The sequence below is a fragment of the Limulus polyphemus genome, unplaced genomic scaffold, assembly GCF_000517525.1.
Source record: "Limulus polyphemus unplaced genomic scaffold, Limulus_polyphemus-2.1.2 Scaffold109, whole genome shotgun sequence".
Lineage (NCBI taxonomy): Eukaryota > Metazoa > Arthropoda > Merostomata > Xiphosura > Limulidae > Limulus > Limulus polyphemus.
The window spans coordinates 507,359-523,185 of NW_013665719.1; positions in this window are offsets into that span (position 1 = coordinate 507,359).

A 15,827-nucleotide genomic window follows, 5' to 3' on the forward strand; every position below is an offset into this window, starting at 1 on the left:
TATCATTTGTGGTTATGTGTTGCTTTTCTTTTAATATGTTTAATTGGTTAAATGTGTAACATATTAAAGTTATGGATAAAGTGAGAAAATTAATAATTTGCAAATTTTGATGCTTCATTCAACATTTAAAACTACATAGGCCAAAAAAGTCAAAAACTATAAGAACAGTAAGATGTGCTATTAGTTTTGCACAAATATTTAATCTACACTTCTGTAGATAACAACTAGGGTACTCAAGTAATGAATCAAATCATTCCAATTATTAGGCCCATCAGTGGTTCAGTTACAAGTCTGAAGACTTATAACGCTAACAACCAAGTTTATGGTCTATGTAGGGAGCTTGCCCTGATTAGAAGTTAATGGTATTGTTTCAGAATACTCTTAAGCGTTAATGAATTTTTTAAAATTATTTTCAAACATTATCCAAAAGATGGCACCACAAAAAACTATATCTTTGGTTCGTTGGTTTTGAATTTTGCGCAAAGCTATTCGAGTGCTATCTACGCAATCTGTTTCTAATTTAGCAGTGATATCCTAGAGGGAATGCAGGTAGTCAACATAACCCACCGCCAACTCTTGGGCTATTCTTTTACTAACGAATAGTGGGATCGATCGCCCCATTATAAAGCTCCCACCGCTAAGTGAGCGAGGATGTTTGGTGACGAAGATTCGAAGTCTGTCGCCCTAATCGCTAGGCCATTTCTGTTCTATTCTCTTCAGAACAAGCGACTGTTGTATCATATCAGGCAACAGCATGTACCCTCTCATCTACCGGATTACATCGTGGATTTTTGGGTGAGTTAGTATATTTACTAATCTATTTGGGAGAATATTTTGATGGTTCGTGATAGTATTGAAATGCACACAGGTAGTAATGTAGTTGGATATCGTTATGACCGTCTGATCTCAGGTGGTGTTTGGACATCAAACATATTTACAGAACTCTTTCATATGGGTTCCGGTTAATTACGTTAAAACACTTTCTATACATAATTTCCTGTTTCTTACAATTAATATTGGAAGTGTATCAATGCGAAAAAGACCAACACACTATTTCGATAACAATAACAATAAATCAATGTATGTTTTATGTTCCATGTTCACCATTCACTTTATGATATATGAGTTTAGCACTGCTAAGATTTGTCACTGCGAGATTATTTGACTGAATATGTTTGTATTTTCCTATTTTTCAAACGACATCTCTCAGTCGCTCAGTGCAGTAAAGATGGAAAATTTTCAGTATTGTTTGTTTGTTTGTTTGTAATTAAGCACAAAGCTACACAATGGGCTATCTGTGCTCTGCCCACCACGGCTATCGAAACCCGGATTCTAGCGTTGTAAGTCCGCAGACATTCCGCTGTGCCACTGGGGGGCAAATTTTCAGTAGAACAACTGTAGTATCTCGGTAACCGTTACAAGAACAGTTGCTTATTATAATGTAATTAATCTTGAATATGTAAATATTTAGTTTAAAATCTAAAAAAAAAATTACATGTGAAGATTTCTTTAATTTTGTTTCATCCTTCATTTTGGAATTTCATGCGAAGCTACGCAAGGGCTATGTGCACTAGCCGTCCGTAATTTTTAACTGAGAGATCAGAGGAAGTGCTGCTGGTCAACAGCACCCACTGCCAACTCTTCGGCTAATGTAATAAACTAGCATCATTTTACTGCCACTCTTGTAAAGCACTCACGACTCCAATGTAGTGAGCAGGATTTTGCATCCTCGTGACAAAAAACATGGACCATTGGGGTCACAATCCTGCATTTAGGCTATTTAATCTCGTTTAAAACAACTCGGCAAAACCCTTGAAGGTATTCAGTTCCAAGCTTATTCCTTGCATCATCACTTCAGTTCTCCTAGATTTATTTTTGAAAATTGTCCAGTTTTCTAAAATCTATGATTATTTAAGTTTACTTCTTTTACTTTATTACATATTTTTTGTTAAGATTTGTGAAAAAAAGTAAAAGAAGCGGTAAGTTAGAAGAACTTCATATTATTCTTTTTATGGATCATGCAGCATGAAAGATAACAAGTCTGACAGAATGTTTCACGACTTTAAAAAATCCGTGGAAACTGTCTAAAGAATATTCTTTATATCTTGAGCACTCACGTTCTGTCGTACGGAAGGATGGTAAATCTGGCCTTATTTGTCTTGGAAATGGATCGGGTCTTCCTGTCCTTAACGTCAAGTAATGGTCTTCCTCTTTTTGGTTTTAACTTGAGCGTTTTTTACCCATTTAACGTTTTTGTAAGATAAGGTTAGCTATGTGTAACGATTGGGAAGATCTACGGAGGAAGAAAAGGATTAATACGTTTTCCGTAAGATAAGGCTAGCTATACGGAGGTATTGAAGAACTAGTAAACTTTTTAGAGATAAGGCTAGCTGCACATAACCATCGTGAATAAGAAGAACGGACGTGGAAAGCGAATACAGTGTGAATAAGTCATACATAAGGCTAATGAAACATAGAATATCTTTATGTCCCACTAATTTTAACCGTCAAGGTAATACCTACTTTGTGATCGACCGTTCAAGCAAAATTTCTGTAATTACTCTGTACTTTATGTTAGAAAGGAATTAGGTAAAAGTAAGTACTACAGATCTTTCATTAGTCGAAGAAGTTCAAACATATTCATGTAAGTCGGTGTACTTTGAATAATACACACTTGATAGGTAAGAAGTTCAATACATTTATCGATTTGAACCAAGATCAACTAAACGGATGTGATGATCGTTCGACATTTATGGCTCATAGAGATATAGTGTTAAATTACTTAGTGTATGTACGTCCTGAGACTATTATAAGGAACGGTTATGTTAAATTACTTAGTGTATGTACGTTCTGTGACTATTATAACAAACGGTTATGTTAAATTACTTAGTGTATGTACGTCATGTGACTATTATGAGGAACGGTTATGTTAAATTACTTAGTGTATGTACGTTATGTGACTATTATAAGAAACGGTTATGTTTAAATTACTTAGTGTATGTACGTTCTGTGACTATTATAAGAACGGTTATGTTAAATTACTTAGTGTATGTACGTTCTGTGACTATTATAAGAAACGGTTATGTTAAATTACTTAGTGTATATACGTTCTGTGACTATTATAACAAACGGTTATGTTAAATTACTTAGTGTATGTACGTTCTGTGACTATTATAACAAACGGTTATGTTAAATTACTTAGTGTATGTACGTTCTGTGACTATTATAAGAAACGGTTATGTTTAAATTACTTAGTGTATGTACTATAAGAAACCGTTGGTTAACTTTCTTAGTGCACATCCCGTTACTTTACTATAAGAAACCGTTGGTTAACTTACTTAGTGCACATCCCGTTACTTTACTATAAGAAACCGTTGGTTAACTTATTTAGTGCACATCCCGTTACTTTGCTATAAGAAACCGTTGGTTAACTTACTTAGTGCACATCCCGTTACTTTACTATAAGAAACCGTTGGTTAACTTATTTAGTGCACATCCCGTTACTTTACTATAAGAAACCGTTGGTTAACTTATTTAGTGCACATCCCGTTACTTTACTATAAGAAACCGTTGGTTAACTTATTTAGTGCACATCCCGTTACTTTACTATAAGAAACCTTTGGTTAACTTACTTAGTGCACATCCCGTGACTTTATTATAATAAACCGTTGGTTAACTTATTTAGTGCACATCCGTTACTTTACTATAAGAAACCGTTGGTTAACTTACTTATATTTGATACAATACTCATGAAATCATTGATAGATGCAAACTATCGTTGATACAATCCTAATGACGTCACATATAGATTCAAACCAGCTTTGACATAACCTTGTGACGTCACTGATTTATTTCCAAGTCTTCACAAAGAGAGTGTGGCACCATTATCCTTGGTTTAGATGCACATATATTGATAGACCAGATAAGAAATGGCTTGAATAAGATAAAAGAATAAAAAGTAAATCATATATACATGTATAAACGTGTTATTATATGTACATGTTGAAGTTCAACATGGGGTTATTAATTTAATTTTCTTGACATAATCACAGTTTTACCACGGTTGTTGCAAGATATGGAGTTAATGCAACGGTTTAAGATATGGAGTTAATGTAACGGTTTAAGATATGGAGTTAATGCAACGGTTTAAGATATGGAGTTAATACAACAGTTTAGTTTGATAATTTCGACTCTATTCACACACACACACATATACATATATATACATATGTGCATCTCTCATATCAACACAGTTTTAGTCAGACGGAGGTATCGAATATCGAAGAAATGAAATTTATTTCCTAGATATTTTGTATTTTGTAAAGTCATAATGGATTGCAAATTCTAAGTGTTGTAGCATCTTTTTTCACGTAACTATACGCAAATTCTTACTGCACCGACACTATGATATTTGCACATATATTCATATCAGATACTTTTCAATATGTATATATTGATTTTTACCCGTTTCATAGATAGTCATGTTCATAATTTATGTCGAAGGATATATTATTTCTGTATTAAGCATATCCCATTCCAAGGCATATTCACATTTCTTGTAAAAAACACAACAATATCTCTAGCTATGGTAAAAATCAATTTTCCGTCTTATAACGATCGTAACTAACGAATCTTTATCTTGTGGCTTAAACGTCAAGCTCTTTAACGCCTAATTTCCTGTCGAGCAAATTTTAAATCCTTTTTCTTTATATAACTTTAAGTTTTTAACGAAGAAAAAGAGAGAGAGAGAGAGAGAGATTGCACGCAATTTCGCAACGAAATATAATTATTCAAGTCTCTGAAAATGTCGAAATTTCGTCTTTAAATAATTGTTTCTCTATGAATCTCCAAATGATGATTTCCTTCTTTCAAAACTGTTACAGAAAAATTGCAGTAAGAAAGACTTTTCCTAATAATGAGCCCAAACTACAAGGACGTATCTGTAAAAACAAAACAAAAAACAAACTATTGTGAGCGTTTATTATTTGCAGTAAGAAGAACATTTCCTAACAATGAGCCCAAACTACAAAGGCATACCTGTAGAATAAGAAGACTGTTCAAAGCGTTTACTATCCGACAAGGATACTGATTTAAAATGTATGAAATAGAGATTAAAGCTTGGTCAAAAGTTTATTTCTACGCCATGGAAAGCAATGCCATCTGGTGATTCAATTGCAATATCTTGATAGCTTTTCTTTCTCATTTATGTCATCATTATAGTAATTTAATTCATATTAAACGTTTGGTTTCTTTATGAATAACATTTATGTTTTCTATGAATACATAAGAAATAAGAACAAAAAATAAGGTAATATACAACGTCAGGAACAGGTTTTTATATAGCCACCTTTGTTTTTTGTTTTAATTACGAAAATAATCATAACTTCCACGTTACAATACTAATGTTAGGTGTTTCTATCATGAAATGCCATATTCTATATTAGAATTAACGTTACTCACATAAAAAAAATCTTTTGTAATGTTAAAGGAATTCTAGACACTTTCGTTAACGTTCTTACCGAATCACAGTGGAATTCATCATCTTTCTCTCAAGATGTTCTAAAGTTGTTTGAAGTTAAGATAACCTGAACATGCTTATTGTAAACGTTGGATAGTTGTTTTATTAAGTTGGGAATAAATTGATTATTATATTTAACCAGACTATGAGAAATAACTTTTAACAGGATGAAAGCACAAAATTTATGAAAAATTGTACATACACTAAAATACTATAATTTTGTGAGCAGTAGGACTGGGTGTGGCATTATGGTTAGTATGTTCTCGACCGTGAATTCAGTGGTTCATGGCTAATGTACTATTGCCGCAAAAATATGTGCCACACTTTGCGGCTGTGAGTTGGATATAAGTTTGTATGAATTTCTCGAGGGAATATTTGCGCTAACCGTCTGTAATTTAGCAGTAATAAACTAGAGGAAAGATAGTTAGTAAACAACAATCACCGCCAACTCTTGGGTTACTCTTTTACCTACGAATAGTGGAATTGACCGAGACATGGTAACGCTCATATGACTGAAAGGGCGAACATGTTTGCTGACAGGGAGAGTTTGCTGTAATAGTGGCGGTAAAATTCCATTATTCGATCAGACAAGAGTAGCCTAAGATTCGGCAGAGTGGATTCTGTTGGTTAGCTACATTTTCTCTTGTCTAGCAGTTCTAAATTAGAGACGGATACGCTCAGATAGCTTGTTCTAAATTTGAAACAGAGTGGATTCTGTTGGTTAGCTACATTTTCTCTTGTCTAGCAGTTCTAAATTAGAGACGGATACGCTCAGATAGCTTGTTCTAAATTTGAAACAAACAAGTGCGAGAAAATATTGAAATAACATTTTAGTTTGTGAAAGCAATTTATCTTGAGATTATTTTATTGCTTAAGCTAAATAAGCTAGAAATGTTACAGACTCTTTAAGTCAAGAAAAAGGGAACACTACACTTTTACTGTGAGGCGTGTAGGGCCAATTAAAAGGGGCCAGAAGGGCCATTTGGCTCGGGCCTCAGATTTATTCACTGTTTTTTTTTTGCATTTATTAAGTTTCGCGACTCGTTTTTATGTGCCTCCCAGTCAGATCAAAATGTGACACACACACTCTCAGCTTAGAGCCAAAAATTATGTATACAAATTGAATATTCAGATTTTGTTACACTTTTATTTTGGGCCAATGATTGTCTTATTTTGTTTTCATGTGCCATGATTTTTTATTTTTATTAAAAACAGGGGCTTTAAAAAATAGAAGTGGTTCGGGCCTCTTTTACCTCTGAGAGGGCCTGGAGACGTGCACCAAAAAAAGTATTTGTTCTTCAAGACTATTTTGTAGGACATTACAGTGTAAATTGTCTGATAAAGTGAAAATATTCTCTGTATGGTTATCTCTTCTTATCCTGATTCAACTTATTCCTGAGAGTGTTTCCCACAGGGATGTTTAGATGATATGAATTCTATGCACATTATCTTCTCTAGAAGATTGAACAAAAGAGACTTACATTAAAACCATGCGAGTTTGATAAATGACAAACCCACCCGTTACTTTTGACAAAAAACAAAGGTAAGTGTGTTTGTTTCAGATAAATGAATTACTTATACATTTAACTAAATTTAAACTAGTTTTACACACCAAAATAAGCAAGTCGATCGTGTTGTCATATATATATATATATATATATAATATATATATAAAACACCATACAAAAAAAAGGAATACTTGTTTTCTGAAAACATAAATGTAACAACATAATTCTTACATTTTCAAGTACTTCGAGGATAAGCTGGCCATTACTGCTATATACATAGAACAAAAACACAGATAACGTCACAGATCCGAATAAATGGTTTGGTTTTAGATTAGGTGCAATTTAAATTGTTGACAAAATTTCCACCGTTGGTCTGTGCTTGCAATACTCTCAACGCAGTGCCTTTTTAACACATTAGATTAAACCTGTCAGTGATATGTAGATCAAAACCACGATTGAAGGTTATTATATCAGGAAAACGTTCATTTTGCCTTGTTTGCTGTTTCGTTTCAGTTAGATAGAAAATGATCAGTTTCAAGATATAAAATCTTTTATAAAATGACTTTGTCCTGTAGAAAGATATTATTGAGATTCAAAATGACATATCATTAGTTTGAAAATACAAAGAGACCAAAGATGTCGTACACTATATGAATATCTATCAATATCCGAAAAAAATTTTGTTTAGTTAAAAATGTTCATTCAAACGCAACGCTTTTTGAGTATAGCCGGTCCTTCTTTTGAACTAATAGATTACAGGTTTGAAAATACAAAGAGACCAAAGATGTCGTATACTATATGAATATCTATCAATATCCGAAAAATGTTTTGTTTAGTTAAAAATGTTCATTCAAACGCAACGCTTTTTGAGTATAGCCGGTCCTTTTTTTGAACTAATAGATTACAGGTGAGGCAACTAGTTAGCAACATCCATCGTAAACACTTGAATTACTCGATTCTGTTTGACTTTCTAAACTATAGTTTGATCAGAAGCTACAGATATATAAAATGTGAGCTGATACTTACGTTACCATGACTGCTGATCTCAACATTTCTGTTTCACTAGGAAATTGATTGTGAAATATTTTTGACTTATTGATATCACAACAACGAAAAACAGTAATGTTGAAAAATGTTTAATATATTTAATTTTATTACTTTGAATTTTAATTTCTATTATTATGAAGATTGTTTTTGCATTGTCAGCTTAATATATATATATATATTTAGAACTAACCTATACTTCTAAAGGTACCAAAACCTGGTGAGATATTATTGTGTTTACGCTGAATATATCGTTAATATCAAGAATAGTCAACTGATTAAACAACGCATTTTAATTTTTCTAAGTAAAAACGTAAGAAAAGTATATATACTTAGCTATAGTCATTATCAGATTGATTTGTAATTTCTCTCTATATAGGTAGCTTGCTCTCATTGGTAGTTAATATTAATTTTCATAATATAAAAAGTAAACAAAGTTATAGCCTTATGTTCATATTTCACTGGCAAGATGATACGCCACAAGAGTATTTTTTTTCTGAAGAGAATCCTGAGATTAGAAGTAGTGTTTACGATAAGATGTTTATAACAGTCAAGTATCTGAAAGGTATTTTAATTACCGGGAGTATGCAATATCATTTAACGGATACATAGAGCAGTCTTGAAGGGCAGTTTTATTTTATTCCTATACCTCTTCCATTAGGCTTTTCTAGATTGCGCTCAAAAACACATCCAACATAGTCGGCCTGAAATGCTTCTATCTCCCCTTTTTGCGTGATGAAATATACAAAGATAAGATATTAAGTGTTATCTTCTGAAAAAAAAGCATAACTGTAACAACATAATTCGTATATGTTCAAGTACTGGGAAGATAAGCTGACCATTACTGCTAGCTAGATGGTATAAAAACACAGATAACGTGTTTAGTTCTACTCTTACTTAGACAAGTAGAAGCAGTGGATCAAAGTGTTAATAGCTGCTTTCAGATAAACAAATCTCTCGCAAACCATTGGGTTTCTTTAGTATAAGCTCACGTAGATGGATGATTTTGAGGTTTCATATAGCCGTTTCTCTCATTAAGCTGGTAAAATTATTCTAGAAATATTATCTTTAAACAAAAAGGAAAATATATATATATATATAGGAAAGAACACTAAAACCAGATCTCAAGTTCTGTAGCAAAGATTCTACAGAAACTACTTGTAGTGAGAACACTCACCTTACTTAGATACGAGGCAAAGTATTGCTCTGACGCATACTTGAATCATGCACAACAGTAGTTAAAAGAGTAAAGCGTATACCATGTTCAGCTGTTGGGCAATGAACACATTACCATTTACTTTGAAGAAACTTTTAGACAAAATATTATCAACGATCCTTTTTTGTTTTGTTTTTGCGTTAGAACGGATGTATTGGTGAAACTACGCTAAGCCATTAATGTTAAAGTTCAACATCATTAAAACATTTTGATGTTGGCATTTAAAATACAACAATTCACTAATTTAAATTAGATAAAAACGTTTTAACGTTTGGAAAGACTCGGTTCGTTTCTGATGTTGATTTAGTTTGCTCTACAGGTGGCTATAAAGTACTCGGACATACATTTACTCGCTTACTGTGTAATATCTGTCACATGGAGTGTAAACTTAACTACCGTCTTAAACGTGAATTTAACACCCTGGTCGCAGATAAATTGACTAATGACAAAGTTAGTGTCTGCTTAACGAATTCTCAAACACTGTGGTGACAGATAAGTTGACTAAAGAGCCAGATAGAAGCTTCCTTAGAGTTATTTTGTCGTTCACTGATTCTATTCTTTAACACTGTGGTGACAGATAAGTTGACTAAAGAGCCAGATAGAAGCTTCCTTAGAGTTAGTTTGTCGTTCACTGAATCTATTCTTTAACACTGTGGTGATAGATAAGTTGATTAAAGACCTAACTAGAAGCTTTGTTAGAGTTATTTTGTCGTTCACTGAATCTATTCTTTAACACTGTGGTGATAGATAAGTTGATTAAAGACCTAGCTAGAAGCTTCGTTAGAGTTATTTTGTCGTTCACTGAATCTATTCTTTGACACTGTGGTGATAGATAAGTTGATTAAAGACCTAGCTAGAAGCTTCGTTTTAGTTATTTTGTCGTTCACTGAATCTATTATTTAACACTGTGGTGACAAATAAGTTGACTAAAGGCCTAGCTAGAAGCTTCGTTAGAGTTATTTTGTCGTTCACTGAATCTATTCTTTAATACTATGGTGATAGATAAGTTGATTAAAGACCTAGCTAGAAGCTTCGTTAGAGTTATTTTGTCGTTCATTGAATGTATTCTCGAACACCGTGGTGACAGATAAGTTGACCTAAGACCAGCATTTCTACCTCAACCATTTCACAAAAAATTTTTACCACACAAATGGATATAACTTCATCTACTTAAATTAAAAAAGAATTAACTAACCTTGTAATATAATTTAATCTTCCTGTGTTAACAAAGAATTATCTAATCTTGTAATATAACTTAATCTTTCTATGTTAACAAATAATTATATAACCTTGTAATATAACTTAATCTACCTAAATTAACAAAGAATTATCTAAGCTTGTAATATAACGTAATATTTCTATGTTAACAAATAATTATATAACCTTGTAATATAACTTAATCTACCTAAGTTAACAAAGAATTATCTAAGCCTGTAATATAACTTAATCTTCCTATGTTAACAAATAATTACCTAATCTATTGTAGTATAACTTACCAGTCTTAACGTAGTGTTATCTAATTTCAGTTAACCTAACTTAATAACCTAACTTTTTATGATTATTTTTAATCTACCCTACTTAATAATGTGTTAAGTAACTTCAAGTTTTCTAAGTTCATCTACCTACATTCACGTATTGTAACGTAACATCTCATAATTAGATTAAATCTACTTACTCTCACATAGCGTCCCCTAACTAAAACTATCTACCTTAGATACATACAAACTTGTAATCTAAATAAACTCAACCAAATCAAATGTGATCTTCCCAGAATATCATTAACAGCGAAGAGCCAAAGTGACGAATCAATGCATACTAGTCATTATAGATGTGTACGTTTTGATCAATTTAGTCAGTTTGTTTATAGTCTTAGAAACTTAGCCAACATCTGTCGTTCAATAATGATGCAATTAAAATCATGAGCCGTAAAACTGGATGATCCACTTTTCAAAGAACCTTTTAATTAAAAACTTTTCTCTTCAGTTTAGCGTAAGTCTATTTCGTGAGACATACTTTGCAGAATGATACTTTTCTCATATTTGGCAAGCGGAGTTTACTGAATATGATAAGATTCTGACATCTACATGCCAAACATTCACGTGTGCCACTTTGTAAGCTGACATCTTAATGGTGTTGGCATTTCGAAGGTAATAACACTATTCCCGTTTTCATTAACAACAAACTGGAATTTCCCCTCTTTTAAGGCAGCTATTGTCTACTAGAATTTCACCTTTCATTCTTCTGAGTTATAGTTTTCTGTTTACTCTTATGTTGTCGTAGAATAAAAAGAGTGTTTTTAATTATTAATGCTACGCTCTGTATTAATTTGACTAAACTAATTGGTTTATGGAATGTTACTATGAAGAGAAAAAAGTAATTGCTTTAAGAACTAAATCTAAAGTTTACTTTTATTCTGCATTTCACCAGATGATTGCTTGATGATAATTTTTTTTTGCATATTTTATATAGAGGTTATAGAACTACAACAAATCTATTTTTTAAACACAGCTGACTAAGAATTCTAAGTAGAGCATGCGTGTACTGACAATTTTAAATTAAATATTGCAGAAAAGAACAAGTCAGCTTAGTATTGTGATCAAGGGAGCATCATATGTCTTAACAAGAAATTGGATTCTTAGATTATGTATGCTGTTTAGATATTTATACCAAAAAAAGTTAGAATTAACCACTAACTTCTTAAGAATGATGACGTCAATGATTTAATCCATTGGTTTTTTTTCTGAACTCACCCACTGCAACAGTGCACAGAACATGAACCAAAAAGTGTAATGCTACTCGATTGACTTTTTATCCACTCGCAAAATCCAAAATAAATAGTTTTTTTTTATTTCAAAGTCAACTTTAGAGACATTTTCGAGAAAAGCTAGAATGTTTCTTCTGAACGTTTTAACATCTCCTAGCCAGCAAGTACTAAATTATCACAATATGAGAACAGCGAAACTCTGAAAATGTAACGTTGCAGATTCTATGGAGTTGTTTTGTGGTAGTTTTTCATCACATTGAATAGTTATCGTTGCTATATATAATATGCTTCTAGCATTGAGATTATATTTAGATTCAATTCATTAATGATAAAAATAAAAAAAACGTAAATATGAATAATTCGACTAAACATAGAGTGTTGGTTAAAAATACGTTCCACAATGGTTTAATGAGGCTGAAATGTTGTTGTTTTTAATAACATACCGTGTTTTACAAAAGCTAATAGTAATAAAACAAAACAAACAAAAACACCCGATAATTACATTTGATTTTGGTTTAAAGAATAGGGTAGACTTGAGAGGATTAACGTGAGCGTTTTGTATATGCTCTTTGTTTCTACTGTTCAACTAACTTATTGCATGTTGGGAAATGTTTAGGTGGCTAAATATAATGTATATTTTGTCATGTCTTTGGAGATCACAGACACACAGGAATTATCATAATTAATCCTGCACGTTTTGCTCTATGTACAGAAATACACAGCAGAAAATCTCTTCAGAGCATTCTGGATGAGTTGCCTACGATGAATCTGTAAGAGTTTGATGGGAACGTAGTAAAAATCCATATATAAAATCATAAACGTTTGAAAATAAGATTGTAGTTGAGACTCTTCTTCGTTTTTAGAAATGTACAGAATAAAAACAAATCACTGTTAACCTAACATTTTAGTATCATTCGAACTGAAACTCGAAAATTTTGATTTTAAACTTTGAAAACTTGATTTTAGATTTTGACATCTCAAAAATTAGACAATTGAGATATCATAATTTTATTATTACAATGAAGATATATGGCATACAAAATGTAGCAAATTATCCCGAAATCATCGTAGGTCTAAGAAGAACAATGCTTCACATTATACATTTGTCAAAAAGATATTCATTTTCAAAACAATGATAATACGATTTGTAGAAATTAAACACAATCGGAAACTGAAATCTGGTCGGAATTCTCTTTAAACGTGTTTCTAAAAGAATAACTCGAATAAACAACAACAACATAAAAACAAAACAAACAACAACACCATAATTACCTCTACATTCCATTTACTCCATAAAATTAATATTAATCGAAGTACAAATAGCTGAATAAAAAACGAATTTGAAAAGGTGGATATTATCGGAGAGGAATTTCATATTTAAACAGGATATTGAAGATGAATTTCTCTTATTCCAATTAATCAGATAATCTATAGTTACTACTTAAATACTAAGAATCCATCTATTTTTTATTTACAGAGACATTCTCAGTTTCAGAATTTTAATTTTTTGTCCATAATATCTCTTGCGTTTGATTAAGGTTCTTCTTTGAAAAGGTACAACAGAAATATCTATATATATTTCATGAATACAAAAGAAACATTTCTGTCGACATGGGGCACATTAAAGAAGACTTCTGAGTTCAACACAAAGAGAAGAAAGGTAGTAATTGCCAGTAGAGAAGCCTTGCTCATTCAGTTTTGTGGAGAGCTCTGCAAATTTTTCTTTTTACATTTAATCGATGGGGAAAAGGATGAGAAGAAGTTTGATTAAGTTTGCTTATATACACTCACACCCCGGCTGAATTCATCAAAGTTACTCCCAATTCCTGATCCTCTGCAGAGTAAGAAAAGCTCGCGACGCTGGTGTGAAAGATTAGGGTGTGTTTCTATTCTTTATGTCTGACTGTCGAGATGTTATAAAAAGGTTAAGTTGCTGATGATCAGGAGAGTCTTGACAGGCAAACTTCATAATCGAACTCCACCAACGCCCTTACAGTACCAACACTAGAAACAAGCTTAGGTAATCTTGTGCACTAGGACAAAGAATCTTATTAGTTGTTTTAAACTAAAGATTCCCTCACAGAAGTGTTCTACAATATTTAGTATCTTTAAGATATTCGTAAACGTGACAACATATCGAACTGTGTACTGAGCTTTATAATTGAAAGTTGTTCCAGTAAATGAATTCAGCTCCTTGACATTATTGTGGTAATAAAATGTTCAATTTGGTCAAAAATTTAAATTAGAAACATTCTGTATGTATGGAATTGTCGTTTGTGATTGGCTGAACTGGATTGTACAAGAAGAGACTTTCAGGGAAAATCCAGTTCGTTAAGTGGGAAGAATCTAAGATATTAGAATATACATTGGAATATATTATGACATTCTACAACGAAACAGTACAGGAGATATATGTAAATATATTATGACATTCTACGACGGAAAAACGCAAAGTAAACCTGTACATATATTGCGTCAATGCGACCGAACACCACATTATGACGGAATAACACGGGACGTACATATAAGTATATTATGACACTCTACGACGGAATAGTACAGGATGTGCATGGAATGTATTATGCCATTCTACAACAAAATAGGACAAATTGTGAACAAATGGCTAGAATTCCTACAGTGGGAATTTAAGAGTCGATGGTTCGCGCCCTGTTACCGCAAACTCGCGCTTGCACTTTTGAATCGTGGGTGCGTGACAATATTGACTATGAAACTTTACTATTCGGTCAAACAAGAGCTGGTTAACAGTTGGCCGTGGGTGCAAATGATCCTTCAAAATAGAGAACGGTTTGTGCAGATAAGCCTTCTGTAACTTTGGAGAATATTGATAATGATGATTTATTATAGCACTTTTGTTGCATATGGAATGTTTACCTAAAGCGAAGATTAAATGAAGTTATAACTTTGTTCACTTTCAAATCAATATAATGTACTAGTTTATTACTTGCAAAAATAAATTTACTTTGGGCGGAACAAAAATTTGAATTGGAGAAATTTAGTCACTTTTTAGTTTTACAAAGCCTTCTAATTGTTTATTTATTATTTTTCTCTGTTCATTTAAGGTTACCTTATTCACTTATTTCCATACTGGAATAAAAAATCTCTTGAATCTGAAGTTCCGACAGAAGCCCTTGCGGAAATGCAATAAAACCGTGCTAATTAAGTCTTTTTCACTTGTTTTTATCATCAGTTGACGCGACAAACATAAAACTAATCTTAAGAATCTTTAGAGCGTCCGTTAGCTCTTAGCAACGGACTTGGAATACATCTGAAATCTGAACTCATAACTTGGTAAAAATTACCCTCCCTTCTTCACGTATCATATTTCAGAATTTCGAGGAAACAGATATAGTTTCGAGAGATATCAAACAGTAAAAAAAAGAAATATATAATTTTTTATTAATTTTATTTAAAAAAGCAATATTTCACGGAAACATACGAGATTTAGAACATTTGGTTTAGGACATTATGACAAGTTGCTGACCTACTTGCGAATTCTAATTTTGAACTAGAATAAAGTTAACTTGTTTGACCGTATTATGTGATTTGTTTGTCAATCTTAATGCACCCATAATTCCAAACTGATGAACGCGTTTTGCGGCAACCGGACGTAAACCAAAGATCCTCGGTTTCAGTTCGAGCACGCTAACTACTAGGCCATGCCAAACCGATTGATTTCTGTAGAATAAAATACTAGTGACATGATGAGTATGTGAGAGCAATAGTAAATCGTATGTGTCGACTTACAGTTTCAGTAAA